This window comes from Papaver somniferum, chromosome 11, assembly GCF_003573695.1.
Source record: "Papaver somniferum cultivar HN1 chromosome 11, ASM357369v1, whole genome shotgun sequence".
Classification (NCBI taxonomy): Eukaryota; Viridiplantae; Streptophyta; class Magnoliopsida; order Ranunculales; family Papaveraceae; genus Papaver; species Papaver somniferum.
In genome coordinates, this window is record NC_039368.1 from 7,055,024 (window position 1) to 7,069,331 (window position 14,308).

General features: G+C 36.5%; 1 long non-coding RNA gene across 2 annotated transcripts; it reads left to right on the forward strand.

Moving 5' to 3' along the window:
- Positions 1-10,773: 10,773 nt before the first annotated feature.
- LOC113320962 lies at positions 10,774-12,628 on the forward strand. Of its 2 annotated transcripts, XR_003346373.1 has the most exons (4): positions 10,774-11,315; positions 11,607-11,731; positions 12,152-12,228; positions 12,571-12,618. It is a non-coding gene; the product is annotated as an uncharacterized LOC113320962 (long non-coding RNA). The 2 variants fall into 2 exon arrangements; XR_003346372.1 differs by having other exon boundaries at positions 11,607-12,228; positions 12,571-12,628.
- Positions 12,629-14,308: the final 1,680 nt, after the last annotated feature.

Here is a 14,308-nt window from a genome sequence, read left to right on the forward strand (position 1 = left end):
GTTTCTCTAAATCTTCTTTCTCGCGGATAAGAGCGTTCATATCTTTGTTCTTCCTTTGAACTTCAGCTTCGAGAGTTGAGTTTCTTGATTCTAAATCAGAAACTCTTATCATAAGAGCTTCTTTCTCAGCATCAACCGGAGGAGTAATCCCGGGTAGATTATAACAAGGCGAGTCTAGTGGTTCACGTGACCAGGAACAGATGATCTGACCGCAGGTAGATTGATCCCATATGATAGCCAAACCTTGACAGTTTACGATCTTCCATATATTTGAACCAGAACGAATATAAAAATCAATGAGATAAGCTAGTAAATCGTCAAAATCACTTTCGTTCTTGTCGCCCAAAGAGAGATGTTCAGATAAACCGTTTCCTAAAAATGCTAAATCTAATACACTAATAGGGCTACCAAGTTCTTTCAAGCACCTGTATACGTTAAAACCATCCGATGCTGAATCGTCCGCATTACAAATAAACAACTTAGGATCTTGAAACCACGACGACATAGTTAATCCCTTGACAAGAAACTTGTGAATCGAATTTGAAAGAAAATGGTTATATAAGGATATGAAAATTGTTCAATGATCAGTTGTATCACTTACTATTAAGGGAATGAACTGAACGAAAAGAGAGAGATATTTGATGGCCAAAACAAAATTATAAACTTATGATATATATATAGGATTTTTTGTTTAATCATACGTCCTTATCTCAAGGTAGTGTATAAATATGTAAATCAACTCAACAATTACGATTAAGTATACATCTACAATGTCCACTGTGATAATTTATCTATCCACATGGAAAGTTCTTCGCATGAACGAATTTTACAGGGAAGGTTTAGATGAGATCTCATCCAGCGGCTTACCCTGAAATGAGCCACATGAGATATAGTCTTAATCGACACTGAATATGATGGATTCCTGAGATATCCTAGTGCAACTACCCCATGAGTAATCTTTGAAGAATAAACTAATAGTTTAAGATCATGATTAGTTTTAAGTCATCCATGGCCCTTAGGTGTTGCATAGACATCACAATACGCAATCTTAAGTTCTATCGTGTGGTGCATTATTACACAATAAACAAGACCTTTTTGTCTAGGCGTTTACTTTGAAGTTGTCTATACGACTGTACCTAGCTTGGCAATTAGATGGCAAGAGAATTTGGAATACGTACATATGGATATGTATCATTTGTACCTATTGCATATGATTTTTAACTTAGAGAACTGGCATCTTATGTAAACTAATCTCAGAATCAAATTGATTGATCAACATGTGGTATATATCAACATGGTATTTTCTCTTACCCACAAAAAATAAAAATAAAAGGAATAAATGCAATAATTTAACTAACCTTGAGAATGCGAACTTTTCAGTAGGAAGCTTAGACACAAGACAAGCAGGTGGCACATTGAGTTGGTCGTAAAGTATTCAACAACAATGCCTCTTTTCTCAACCTTCAAAACCAATTCAACACAAACAAGAAAATATTTTTATTTAGAAATCATTGCCCCAGACACAATTTAAACACAATATGAACTTTTATTAACAATACAAGAAAAGGGGTTTAAACAAATACCATCAACGAGTAAAGATTCGAGCTTATCGAATCAAGAAATTTGAAGTTGAAGTTGTAAGTGAAAAGGAATGAGAAATAGTGTTTGTGATTTTCGTCGGTTTACAGAAATCACGAACAAATAATGATGTTCGGGATATTGAAGCCACTACCATTTTGGCATTCAAAAGTAGATTCTTTCTCCATCTGCAAAAGCTCCGAACCAAAACCCTCTCACAGAAAATACTCAGAACTAAAGCTAACTAAAGTAATTGCTGAGGTGAATATGCGGTGCTGGTAAATATGATCCAGTCTAGTTCCTCAGTGCGTACTTAATGTCTACTATATGATCGTTTCCTCTTATGTTATTTATTGTTAAGTCTTTTTCTAAAGGTCGAAGAAAGTACTAAAGTAACCAAAACAAGCTATACTGCTTGCCATTTCTGACGTAGTAACATCAATTTTTTTAGACATCGATTTCAACAGATTTTCTATTTTTATACAATCTAATAGGTTGGATATAAGCGATTTTGGGTTTTAAAATATTTGATTAAAATTTTCTTCACATAATCGGCCGGTTGAACCCTCACCAACCTAGACGATTCTAAAAGGCATTTCAGACAATATTGAAAATGCAAAGGTAAAGGTAACCATAATTTACTCTGCTGTAGGCGTATTTTGTATTATTATCTAGTCCCTGGAATAAAATATATATGCCCACACTATCGTTCTTTAGGTTCTTTTGTCACAACTTACATCTTGGTAAAGTTAATACAATCGTGCTTCATCCTAAGAATGGATTTCATTACCAGTCCATGCCTCCCGAGATTCCTAACAAACTAGACGACACATTACATCAACTAGTTGGTACTGCGTAGCTATATCCATTGCCGAGTCTTTATAGTTTCCGTCAAGCATTCTGCGATGAAGGTTCCTAGATTTGATTTTCGGGGACTTTTATTTTATGCTTATGACCTGTCAGTATATATTTTTGTCTCATACCGAATCTTATACAAGCTAGTCTTTGTTCTATTGCTTGACACATCTGATCATACACTGGAAGTTTGCAACCAGCATTATAAACAAGAGGGTCTCAATTTAATTAGTTGGTGAAGCAAGTAGTTAATCTGACGACATGAGACGAATTTTCAGCAACAACTGCGTATATTTTGAGAACCAGATAGGAAAATTCCATTCAGAAACACAGTAATCAAAACAACAGTAATGATTTATTATTGTTAGTTTAACGAACTCTAGCACTAGATGAGGGATCACTAATCTAGCGTCTTGACCCGGGCACGTTATGCAAGATGCGACAAAAAAAAACACATAATTACTGATAAGGGACGCAAGAGCTTATACAAGTCTTAATAGGCATTACAATCTCTTACCGCTCGAAATGAAACGTAAACAAAATCAAACACAAACACAAACAATGCAGAAATACAAAAAAAAAGGACATAAAATAAGCATGGAAGACCATTACTTGAAATGATGAACCTGTGAATTCCTTTAAATGGGAGCTTCGACCCACCACTGATAAGAAGACAGATTAACGCGTCTTGTATGCATCAATCTACATCTTCGTCTTAGATAGCTTACGGGCTGCATAATATGTTCCTGCATCATTATAGGAACCCCAAATTTTTGGATCGAATCGTGCTTCATCCTTGTCGGGGAACAACTCTTCAACGTTCACAGCAACTAGATATATTCCTCCAAAGAACGGCTTGCTTTAACATTCGTTGTATTATCTTCAACGAATTTCAGTGCTCCTGGTGCTTTGATGATTTTCAAAGAGGTATTCCTGGGAATATCTAGAACATCAAGATCCTCCAAAGGAAGCCAATCATTAGGAACAGTACCATTATCACTCTTCCATGTTTCTTCATCAGCTGATCCACAACACTCTTTGAGTTTTAATGTCAATTCAGAAACTTGTTTCTCTAGATCTTTTTTCTCATCTTTTTCCCTTTGGACATCAGCTACCAGAGTTGAAACCCTTTTCTTAAGATCTTCTTTTTCAGCATCAATTGGAGTGGTAATACCGGGTAGATTATAATAAGGCGAGTAAAGTGGTTCACGTGCCCAGGAACAGATGATTTGACCGCAGGTAGATTGATCCCAGAGGATGGCCAAACCTTGACAGTTTACAATCCTCCATATGTTTGAACCAGTACCAAGAAATGAATTAATGAGATAAGCTAGTAAATCGTCAAAATGACTTTCTTTCTTAACATTCGAACCGACACGCTTTAAATCCGATACAAGAATAGGGTCACTAAATTCTTTTATACACCTGTATACGTTGAAACCATCGGATGCTCTATTGTAGGCATTACACATAAACAACTGAGGGTCTTCATACCACGACATAGTTGAGAAGAAACTTGTGAATAGGAGGAACTGAAAGCAAATAGTAATAATACGAAGATAGGGAAATTTTCTTAATATTTCGGATCGGTTGTATCACTTACTATAAAGTGAATGAATTGAAAGGAAAGAGAGTGAAAAATATTTGATGACCTTAACAAAAACCCCACAATCATATCGACATCCGCATTCAGGTTCAGGTGGGGTTCACCATTCTCCTAATATGGATAGATTGTAGGGAGAAGAAAAGAGAGGTGGAGATTAGAGAGCCAAATAGCACTGCCGTTAACAAAATTAAACACTGATATATAGGAAAAAAAAAAGTAATCATACGTCCTTATCTCGAAGCAGTATATAAATATATATACCGCTCAGTAATCACGACAAAGACTGCATCTACAAAGTCTAGTTTATGTATCTCATCCAATGGCAAACCGTTAGATGTGCCGCATGAGACATGCATAGTCGAATTTGATTGACAGTAAGGACATTGTCACCACGGGATACAAATACAAACTCGGACTCCTGAAACATGTATTTATTGGTAGGTGTTTTGCTGTCCACTTCCCCCCCTAACCTCTGATTGATCCCCTCAATGGCTTTGAGAAAATCTGCAGAATGATTGAATTAGTTACATTGCCGGATGGCACAATCACGAGCTGACATAGAAAACTTCCCAGGCATCTCCTTCATGACAACCACAAAATACTTAACCATCAAAAACTTCATGGGATGAGGGGCAATAAGATCGACGTTGACATCGGGGCATGCACTTGAAAATAACTCCATAGACCGCTGAAGACCAAGATCAAGACCCATCAAAGGAATGTTACACAAGATAACAGATTAAAGGGGTTGTGTCTTGACAACCGAGGCCAAGTAACAGTAGTGAATCACATCCGCCATGAAGAATAAGCCTAAACCACCATTTCTAAGAGGTAAAGAAATAAGCCGATGATGTAGCAACCCCATACCCGGTACATCGTTCATAATAATGTGATGCACATGCTGGGCTAAATGACAATCAAAAATGCCTTGTGCCTCCGTTAAGTACTCAGGCATAGTAGTTCGAATAGAAAAATATAGCTTGGAAACTCCAACACAACTTCTCAGCAAATGTACGTAATTCACACTGAAGATCCTCTAATTTCTTCACAGCATCTATCAACTCCGTAGTCTTGAGAACTCGAGACTTGACTAAATCACTGTAATAACCATGGTCAAGATCCACCCTCCAAGCAACTTAACCCCTTTTGCAGGTCTACCAATATGAGAAAGAAAAGCATTAATACATCGTGTATCAACTGATGGCCAGAAAAACTCAGTTTTAATAAAATTTAAATGAAGACCAAGTTCCCCCCTTCCGGCTGGATAATCTTTAGAGCTTGGAAACCATAAGAGTACCGCCAATGATCGTACCATCCTCCAAATACCATGCCTTCAAGTCCAACTGACAGTGATCCGCGATTTTCTTGACTAAGGGATATAGGGTGTGTGCAAAGAGAAGGCGGCCAAGAGGATCTCCCTGCTGAACTCATTGGGATGACGACAATGTAGAGTCATTATAATATAGCTAGCCTAGGAGGTTGAAAGTAGAAAAACTCCACCCACTTAGAAATAGATGGACACCTAGTTCTCACTTCTTGGAGCATGACCGTTCTAGTCACCAAAGTGAAGGCATTCTTGAAATCCACAAGAAACATAGTCATAGAATGAGAATTACCCTTTTCCCGGATAAGTATGTTAACCGAATATAGAATAGCCTCCCCTCCACACAGAACCCCTATGCCGAATTGGAAATCCTCAAGGTACGAACACATTTCTTTACCCGCAGTTTGAGTTGCAACTTTGGACACCAGACATCTCCACAGTGTGCCTACAGCAATGAGACGTACTCCTTCATCTGGCTTGAGCAGCGAAGCGAGCGGTGCACTTGCCACATATTTCCCAAGCTGTGCAGGACATGAACCATCAAGCCAAAGGTTAACCACACCATTGATAGATGCAGTTAAATCCTCTGAAACAACTTCAGCTGGCCCATTGAGAGCATTGTGAATGTGTTGTACCCTCAAACCGTCTCTTTCACATGACGTACCCTTCGGGAAACTCTTTACTATGCTAAGATTGAACTCAATGGTCGAGATAACACTGCCAGAAATAATAGGGTGGGGAGTTTTAAGAGGTGAATGAGCATATGGGTGTTAGTCTACCAGAATATTCAATGTATCCTCATCATTAGGTTCTATGCTACTTGAGGCGAGAACCTAAATGACTGCTGTGGATAACAAATTACGGATTTTCTTTCGACAAACCCTTAGTTTGCTGGCCTCAAGGCTAAGCTTCCTGCGAACCTTGTTGTTAGACTGTTGGTGCTCGAGTAAAAACCTTTGAATTGACCTTATATAACCATCGGGTTCAAACCATTGCGCGATAGCTTGGTTGTTCAAAGAAATCTGGAGTTTCTTGCGATTCCCAGATTTCTCTTCTCGGCTATTCTTAGGGACATAAATATGCAAGACACCCACATGCAAGAGCAACAGCTGAACCCATTAAGAAACTTCGTGTGGACGATCGAGAACTCTGCCCATAGTGAACTTCAAGACCCTCAAAAACTGTGTTTACACTTGGGAGGCAAGTTCTTGACAATGGGCACTTGTTTCTGAAAAACCTCATTGAGCAATTCTAGATTAACGCAAGGCAATTGACCAGAGGCCAAAACGAAAGCATTGCTATCTTCTGAATTGGATTCATTAGCCTGTAGAAAAATATTAGGCTAAGTTGGTAGCTAAAGGCTATAAACTAAAAGAAGGTGTATATTTCCTTGATTCTTATTCACATGTGACGATATTTACTTCCGTTGAGATGCTAATTGTTATTGTTGTCATAAACAAATTAGAGATACATCAGATGGATGTTAAGACATATTTTCTAAAATCGTGAATTAGATAAAGAAATTTACATAGACCAACCTGAGGACTTTGTAGTGAAAGGTTATGATGACAAAGTTTGTAAGTTGAACAAAATTTTGTATGGTTTATAAAATAAGCACGTAAACAGTGACATGGAAAATTTGATCATATGATAATGTGTAGTGAATTTAAGTTAATGAATCTGACAAGTATATTTACAAGTAACTTGTTAAGGATACATGTGTGATTATATGCTTGTATGTTGATGATATGCTTATACTTGATACACTATGTAGTCGATTTCGGCCATCTCGGCCGAAATTTCGGCGAAATTCCGGATTTCGGTCCAAGAAGACAAGATTTTGTTAATTTCGGCCGGACGAAATATTTGCGAAAATTTCGGCCGGAAACGCTTTTTTCGGTCGGAATTTTGTCCGGAATATATATATATATATATATATTTTTAAATTGAGTGGATTAATCTCAAGTACAAAAATTAAACAGATTAATTCACTCACTAGTATTATTGCTTGTTGTTGTGTTTGAATTTCTTGACCTAAAATTATCATTTGGTGTTGATGATGAGGAAGGTGAACAACCAGATTTACTAATACTATGTTTCTTTTAAGTGGGTCAATACTCCCTCAATCTTCTAGTTTGACTCAAACTAGGATTGGAATTAACGCTCCATCCCCATGAAATTGAACTTGGCAACAAACACTTCTTATTATAAAAGTTGGAACCGAAATTACACCGAAATTTGAAAACGGAATCTCCCCAAGACAACGTTGTACCAGTGTCTCGCTCGGGAACGAGATAAACCGGAATCCGAGATTAACTACCTTGTTGATACAAACATAGATGTGATTAATTCCACTAAAAACATGCGCTAAATGAGAACGTTGACTTGAAAGACTTAGGCCCTGTTGATGTAATCTTAGGGATGAGGATTAGAAAATAATCTAACATATGTAGTCTTTGTCATTCTCATTATTTTGAATTTGTGCTTAAGAGATACGATCAGTGTGATTGTAAGCCTGCTTGTACTCCGTACGATTATTCATGTAGACTCAAGAAAAAAGGGTAATGGAGTATCTTAACTTGAATACTCAAGAGTTATAGGATGTATGATGAATTTAATGAACTGTAAGAGTCCAGACATTTCCTATATTGTGAGTAAGTTAAGTAGATATAATTGTAGTCCAGAGCAAGAGCATTCAGATGCACTGAGTAGAGTATTATGGTACCTAAAATACTCTATTACCTTTTATTTGATTTATCAAAGGTATCTTGCTGTCCTTGAGGGACTTTGTGACGTAAACTGGATAGTTGACTCAGAGGAGTCTAAGTCTACGAGTGAATATGTTTCACTCTAGCATCAGGGTTTGTTTTTGGAAGATTTACAAACAAACATATATTGCTCAATTCATTATGGAATCTGAGAGTATTGAGTTAGATAAAGCACGAGAGGGGGACGAGTGCCTAAGATGTTTTTTAGAAGACATTCCTCTCTGGCATAGGCATGTGCCAGCTATATCTATACATTGTGTTATCCAAGATATAATAGCTAAAGCTGAAAATAACTAATCTCAATCGGTGCTATTTCCATTGATTGGATAAAGTCCAAGGAGAATATCGCGCAATCTTTGACGAAAGTTTTATCCCAAGAGATAGTTAGAAATGCATCGAGGGGTAAGGGGCTTAAGCTCATAAATTAAACTTGCCATGAAGGATACTCAACCTTGCTGACTGGAGATCCCAAGATCAAGGTTTCGAATGAGACAACTAATTTGTGGTGCGGAAAGGTAAACACTATCAGAGAATTTCATTCTTTGTCCCTTCCCTGTGGTGTAGACGTGATAGTGTGATTGCATGTGAAGGATGACTTTTAAGAAGTATTAATGAGTTCTATAGTTTCAATTTAAGATTGAAGTGGGGTGTAGCAGTAACACTCTTTATGGAAACTCACCTATCTGAATGAGGAAGTGGGTCGCTTCCTATGAGAATATGAGCTTTGATTCTCTAGAGCATTCTGAGAAACAAGATATGTCCAGGGCCAAATTGGACAAAATGGCACGAGCTTGGCAGCACCCTTGGAGATATCATCCGTGGTTGTTATCGCGATTTACATCAAATGCTAGCAGTTCAAGACATAGTCTCAAACAAGTAATTCCGGTAATATCTCACTAAGCAAAGGTTCAAGACCTCATGGACACCTCTGCCTAAAATGGTATTTCCTGCGCTTTTTATGTGATTTTCGTTTTGATGGTTTTGGTATTACTGGAACTTAGGACCTAAAGGTCACTAAGGGTTCACTAGTTCATGCTTTTTCACTTTGGTGAAAGATACCTATAGTCTCACCATTTGAGAACTAAAGATGAAAGCTCTCAATACTATTATGATTTATGCAATCCATAGTATGACCCTGGGTCAACACACTTTTGTGTGAGGGAGAGGACGTAGAAATGACTAGTATGATTTCAACACTTGCACGATCAGTCTGTTTGGATCGTGAGGTTGGGATGTTGATTTACCAAGATCTATCTGTGTTTTCATGTTTTGTTGAGTTTTCATTCATGTGGGGGATTGTTGGAAAACGATTAATAAAAAAATAATTTTTTAAAGTTTTAATAATTTATTGTTTTATTTTGTGAATGAAACTTTTTAGTCCCACATCGTGGAGTTTCCAATTTTTAGTAGTTTTAAGAAACTATATAAAGCTTTTAGTCCCACATCGGGGAGTTTTTCTTCTTAAGTTGTATTTGTCAATTATATAAAGAAATTCACTACTTTTGTAAAATCTATGGGAAAGGGGTTGCTCTATATTTTAGAGGGACCCCTAAGGAAAAATATTTTATAGCGTTTCTTAAGAGTTCGCGATTTTGCTTAATGGTTTTTTCGGAGTTGCCAAGCTCAAGTTGAGCATCTACTACATATGCTACTAGTAGGTGTAGTAGGGTGTTTTATCCTGGAGATATCTGTCCCGTGAGGGCTATAGCATCACTATTGAGTGTAGCCGGGCGCTAATGTCTTAAGGGCAACGTGTTGAACACGTGACTCACTCTGTTTTTCCAAAGTTTTGCCTTGTTGATGTTGCGGAGATATAGGGAGCTCATTCGTTTCATCAAATCGATCACTTCCATTATAAAGGAGCTAAGTATCAATAACTTTTGCTTATTTGATTTTTCCTTGTTTTTTATTATTGCACCCAACATTTCCATTGATGAATTGCTAATGAGGTATTTTTCTCCTTCTTTGTTTCTGCTTTTAGTGGCAGTACCTGAAACCAAAAGGGCCATGTTCTCTGTCAGTTTGTACTTTGCTTGATAAACTTACCAGACCGTATAACTTCTCAATTAAAATCATGTTGCTTTTTTCATCTTCTGGCAAGTGAAGGGAAGTTCTACAAGGGATTGAGGTATGATTTCTCAGTTAGATCGATGCAGTTCATGTTACTTTTTTTTACCTTCAATCTACTCAACGAGCAGTGTTATAAACGTGGAATATCCCAATGATTTAGCCATTCAGGATTCACATGAAATATAACGTTTCACAAATGTAGAAACCTAGCCTGTGCATTTGCACGGGAATTAAAGGCCTTGTAATGGTATATAAATGTGAGCACGCAACGGTAGAGTCACTGTGGGAGCATGTGTTCTATAACCCAAAATAGAAACTATCACTGTACCTGCACTAGCTCAATCCGAGTAGTAGTAACAAAGGGTGACTTTAAGAATTTCACATTAAATAATGGGAATTAGAAATCTATTGTTTCACTGGGCCACAATGTTTAGGCGTCATATGTATTGTTATAAATCTCTCAAGTACACTTAAATTTTGACGCTGGTGGTAGTAATCTGCTTGTGGAAATTGAATCAATGTCCCTCCACATTTATCCTAAAATATATCCCTTTTCATATATCCCTTTTCATATAAAATATATCCCTTTTCATATAAAAGTTCACTAGGATCTATTAACATTTATTTCCCTTTCCACATTTATCCTACCTTCTTTGATCCTCGTCGAATTATTTCACTCTTCATTCCAAATCTCAAAACTGTACCTTTTCTTCTCTCTCATTCTATTTCAACTCATCACCCGCACCTCTGCAACAACCACCACCAGCTCCGCCATCACCAACACCGCCACCTCCGCCACCATCTTTAACTCGAACATAATTGTAATTAACTAATTTCATTTGTAATAACCTAATTTCTTCTTCATTTCTCATCCGTAGAAAAAACGATCGAGCTGACCACCATCTTCATCTCGTCGCCACCATCATCTTCATCTCTGACGCCGCCACCATCTTCATCGCCGCCTTAACATGATTGATCATTCCCAAAATCAGTTGCCACCAAACGAGCCTTAACTAAAGTCAAGACACTAATAATTGTCTATTAGCGTAAAACGACCAAACTGTCTCGTCGCCACCACCATCTCAACAAGCATTTTCATCATTAGCAGAATCAGGTATAAACCCTAATTTTTGTTCGTCGAATTTCATGGTTATTCTTATACAAATTTTGTGTTTTTTTTTTGATAAATCTGATGAGGAATTGGATTTTTGAATTGGAAATCACAGATTTAGTAAATGTTCTGTGTTTTTTTTTTGTATTGGATTTTGATGTTTATCTGGTCATTGAAGATTTAGATTTGTTTAATTTTAGTAATTAGTTCTTTTTGAGTTTCAGTTTTGGATTTGGAAGTTGGAATCTGGAATGATATGATTTTTAAGTTTTTAATCATGGATTTTTGTTGTAGGATTAAGAAATGGGACAAGCACTATGTTGTGTGCAAGTGGATCAGTTAAATGTATCTATTAAAGAAACATTTGGGAAATTTGATGAGATTGTGGCCTAACAAAAGCCTGGATACGTTTCTCTTTGGTTTGTTTCTTTTCTCATATGCAGTACTAACAAACGTCCTTTCATTTTCTTTAAAATATCACAAATAATTCTAGTTAAAGGATGGCCTTGCATAAACACTTGGAACTTTGTTGTCAAATTGCATTCTCCATGAATCTATTTCCCATCACAGCTATTTCATTCGATTGTGTCGAATGAAATCCAATTCTAGTGTTTGTAACATATATTTTTACCGTAGATTGACATATATTTGTATTTACTATTTTATATGTTCAGGACAATGTTTTTGTGACTGTTGTTGTTTTTGTGCCTTGGCTGATAATGCATCTTATGCTTTTTACAAGCTTAGCAACACCAAGGAACAGATCCAAGCGTATGCTTTTGATGGTATAAGTTCTATTTTGTTATTTTGTTGTGCTCAATTTTGTCAATGTGCAACAGGGGAGTTGGAGAAAGCTGAAACTCAGTTGCATTCATGTATAGGTTCATTTCTTATGAATCAACAAAGAAATTATGTGGTAAGTGGTAGTTTTTCCTTAATTATCGTGGAATTATAATGTTTTCTAAGTTTGTTGATGTTGCATATCAAAACTTGCATTTTGTTAATGATAGGTTGGGTTGATCTGCCGACAGTGCCATCTTATTACATCCTATCATACTTTTACTAGCTAAAAATGTTGTTACTGCTTTTGTGTATTGGTTTTTCTGGTCAAGCTCTATGAAAAGTGAGAAACAAACATTTTGGATAGATCATGCGGCCATCTTCATGATAGGCACATTTTTATGTCTTATATAATCTCAATTGTATATATTATTAGTGCTCGATTTTATATTTATTATGGCTTTTTATGTCCCTGTAGATATTTTTGGAGAAATAAGCTTTTGCGGCGAAATTGGCTAAAAAAGTAATTTTTACGCCCGTGGGAGAAAATTACTATACGGACTCTCACTTTGGATAAGGGGTAACCTAATTACTAAGGGGTGACCCATTTCCATGCATCTGCTAAAGGGAGATCGGGACTGGATAGGGGAAGGTCACATTTCTTCACGTTTTCAAAAATGCATTTTTGGCGGGAAAGCATGTTACAGAACTGACAGATTTGGAGATCGGATTCTGACGTGATTCTAGGGATATTCAATCGTTAACTTTGGTTGGATTGGGTGTGATATGACTAAACAGGCCTGTTACAAGCAATTTAACCCAACCAATTGGGCTGGATAAGCCAGAAGAAGAGATCAAAGCTCAAACAGGACACGTAAGTTCTGTTTAGCTTCAAATATTTTGTGAGAGATTTTTGGGAGACTTTCACGCTGGAAATAATCACACTTCGTCATGCTAAAGGCCTAAGAATAGTTTGGTTGCTATTTCATAGCTAACAACACGCGTAGAGAGTCTCACCGACTGCATGCGGAGAAGAATAAAAAGAATGGTCGTTGTTAGTAGAGATTTTTGGGGGATTTGAGGACTATATAAGAGTGAGTTTACGTCATAGAAAGTTTATCAAGTAGTTAGGGGTCGAGCAGAGCGAATAGGAGGCCACAAGAACGAAAGGAAGGAATTTGTACCTGCTGCTGCTGCCTTTGGAGGACCTTCAAGAATACGAAGAACAGACGCTTTTGAAACGTCGTTCGTCAACAGTTCCAACAGCAGCAGCCTGTGTCGCTGTTTACGGCAGTAAGCTTTTATCGTTGATTTCTGACGCTTCTGTGGGTCGTAGATTCACTGCTTTGTATTCTTTTCACTCTTTTAATCATATTTTGAGCATCAACTATGTATTTTGAGAACATGATTAATATGAGTAGCTAAATCCCAATACTGGGATGATGGAGGAAGCCATTTTTCAAGCATGTGATAATTCTAATAATTCTTTATGACTATTTTCATGGATTTTTAATTGATTTATGATTTTTATTGAATGGGTGTAATTTCGTTTGATGATGTATGCTTGGTCTATGTATTTTTGATACATCATGCTTGTGGTTTACAGTCATTGCTTTTCAAAAATCTATATTTGGCAAAGAATAAGAGTTCGTATTTCTAATATTTGAGCTATAATTGATTGGAATTATAATTTGAATCACATGGAATTTGGTGGAATGATGAGTCTCAATCTCTTGATCTTGTGACATATCTTTTGTATATATTTTTGTTTTTAAATCTTTACAAGTCCGAGCAACGAATCTTTATTTACCGCAATCGAAATACCCCAACAAAATGGTGCCGCCGACGCGGACTTGTATATAGATTTTTTTTTAGGTTTAATTTTTTTTTATTTATTATTATTTGTTCTTTTTACGTTTCTTTTTGTGTCTTTGATTTACAGGTTCGAAGTGGAATACTAAGGACTTGGGAACAAAAAGCTAAAAGCTAAAAGCTAAAAGAAAAAAAAAGACATAATTTTTTTTTTAGGATTTAATTTTTTTTTTTTTTTTTTTTTGTATATAGCTTTTATTTTATTTTTTTAGAATTTGTAAATAGGCTTTATTTGTCATAATTTTTGTAATTTTTGGACTTTTTATTTGGACTTTATTCTGGACTTTGGACAATTTATTTTAATTTTAAACCCTACGGAAGGGTTATATAAAAAAAAATTAAAT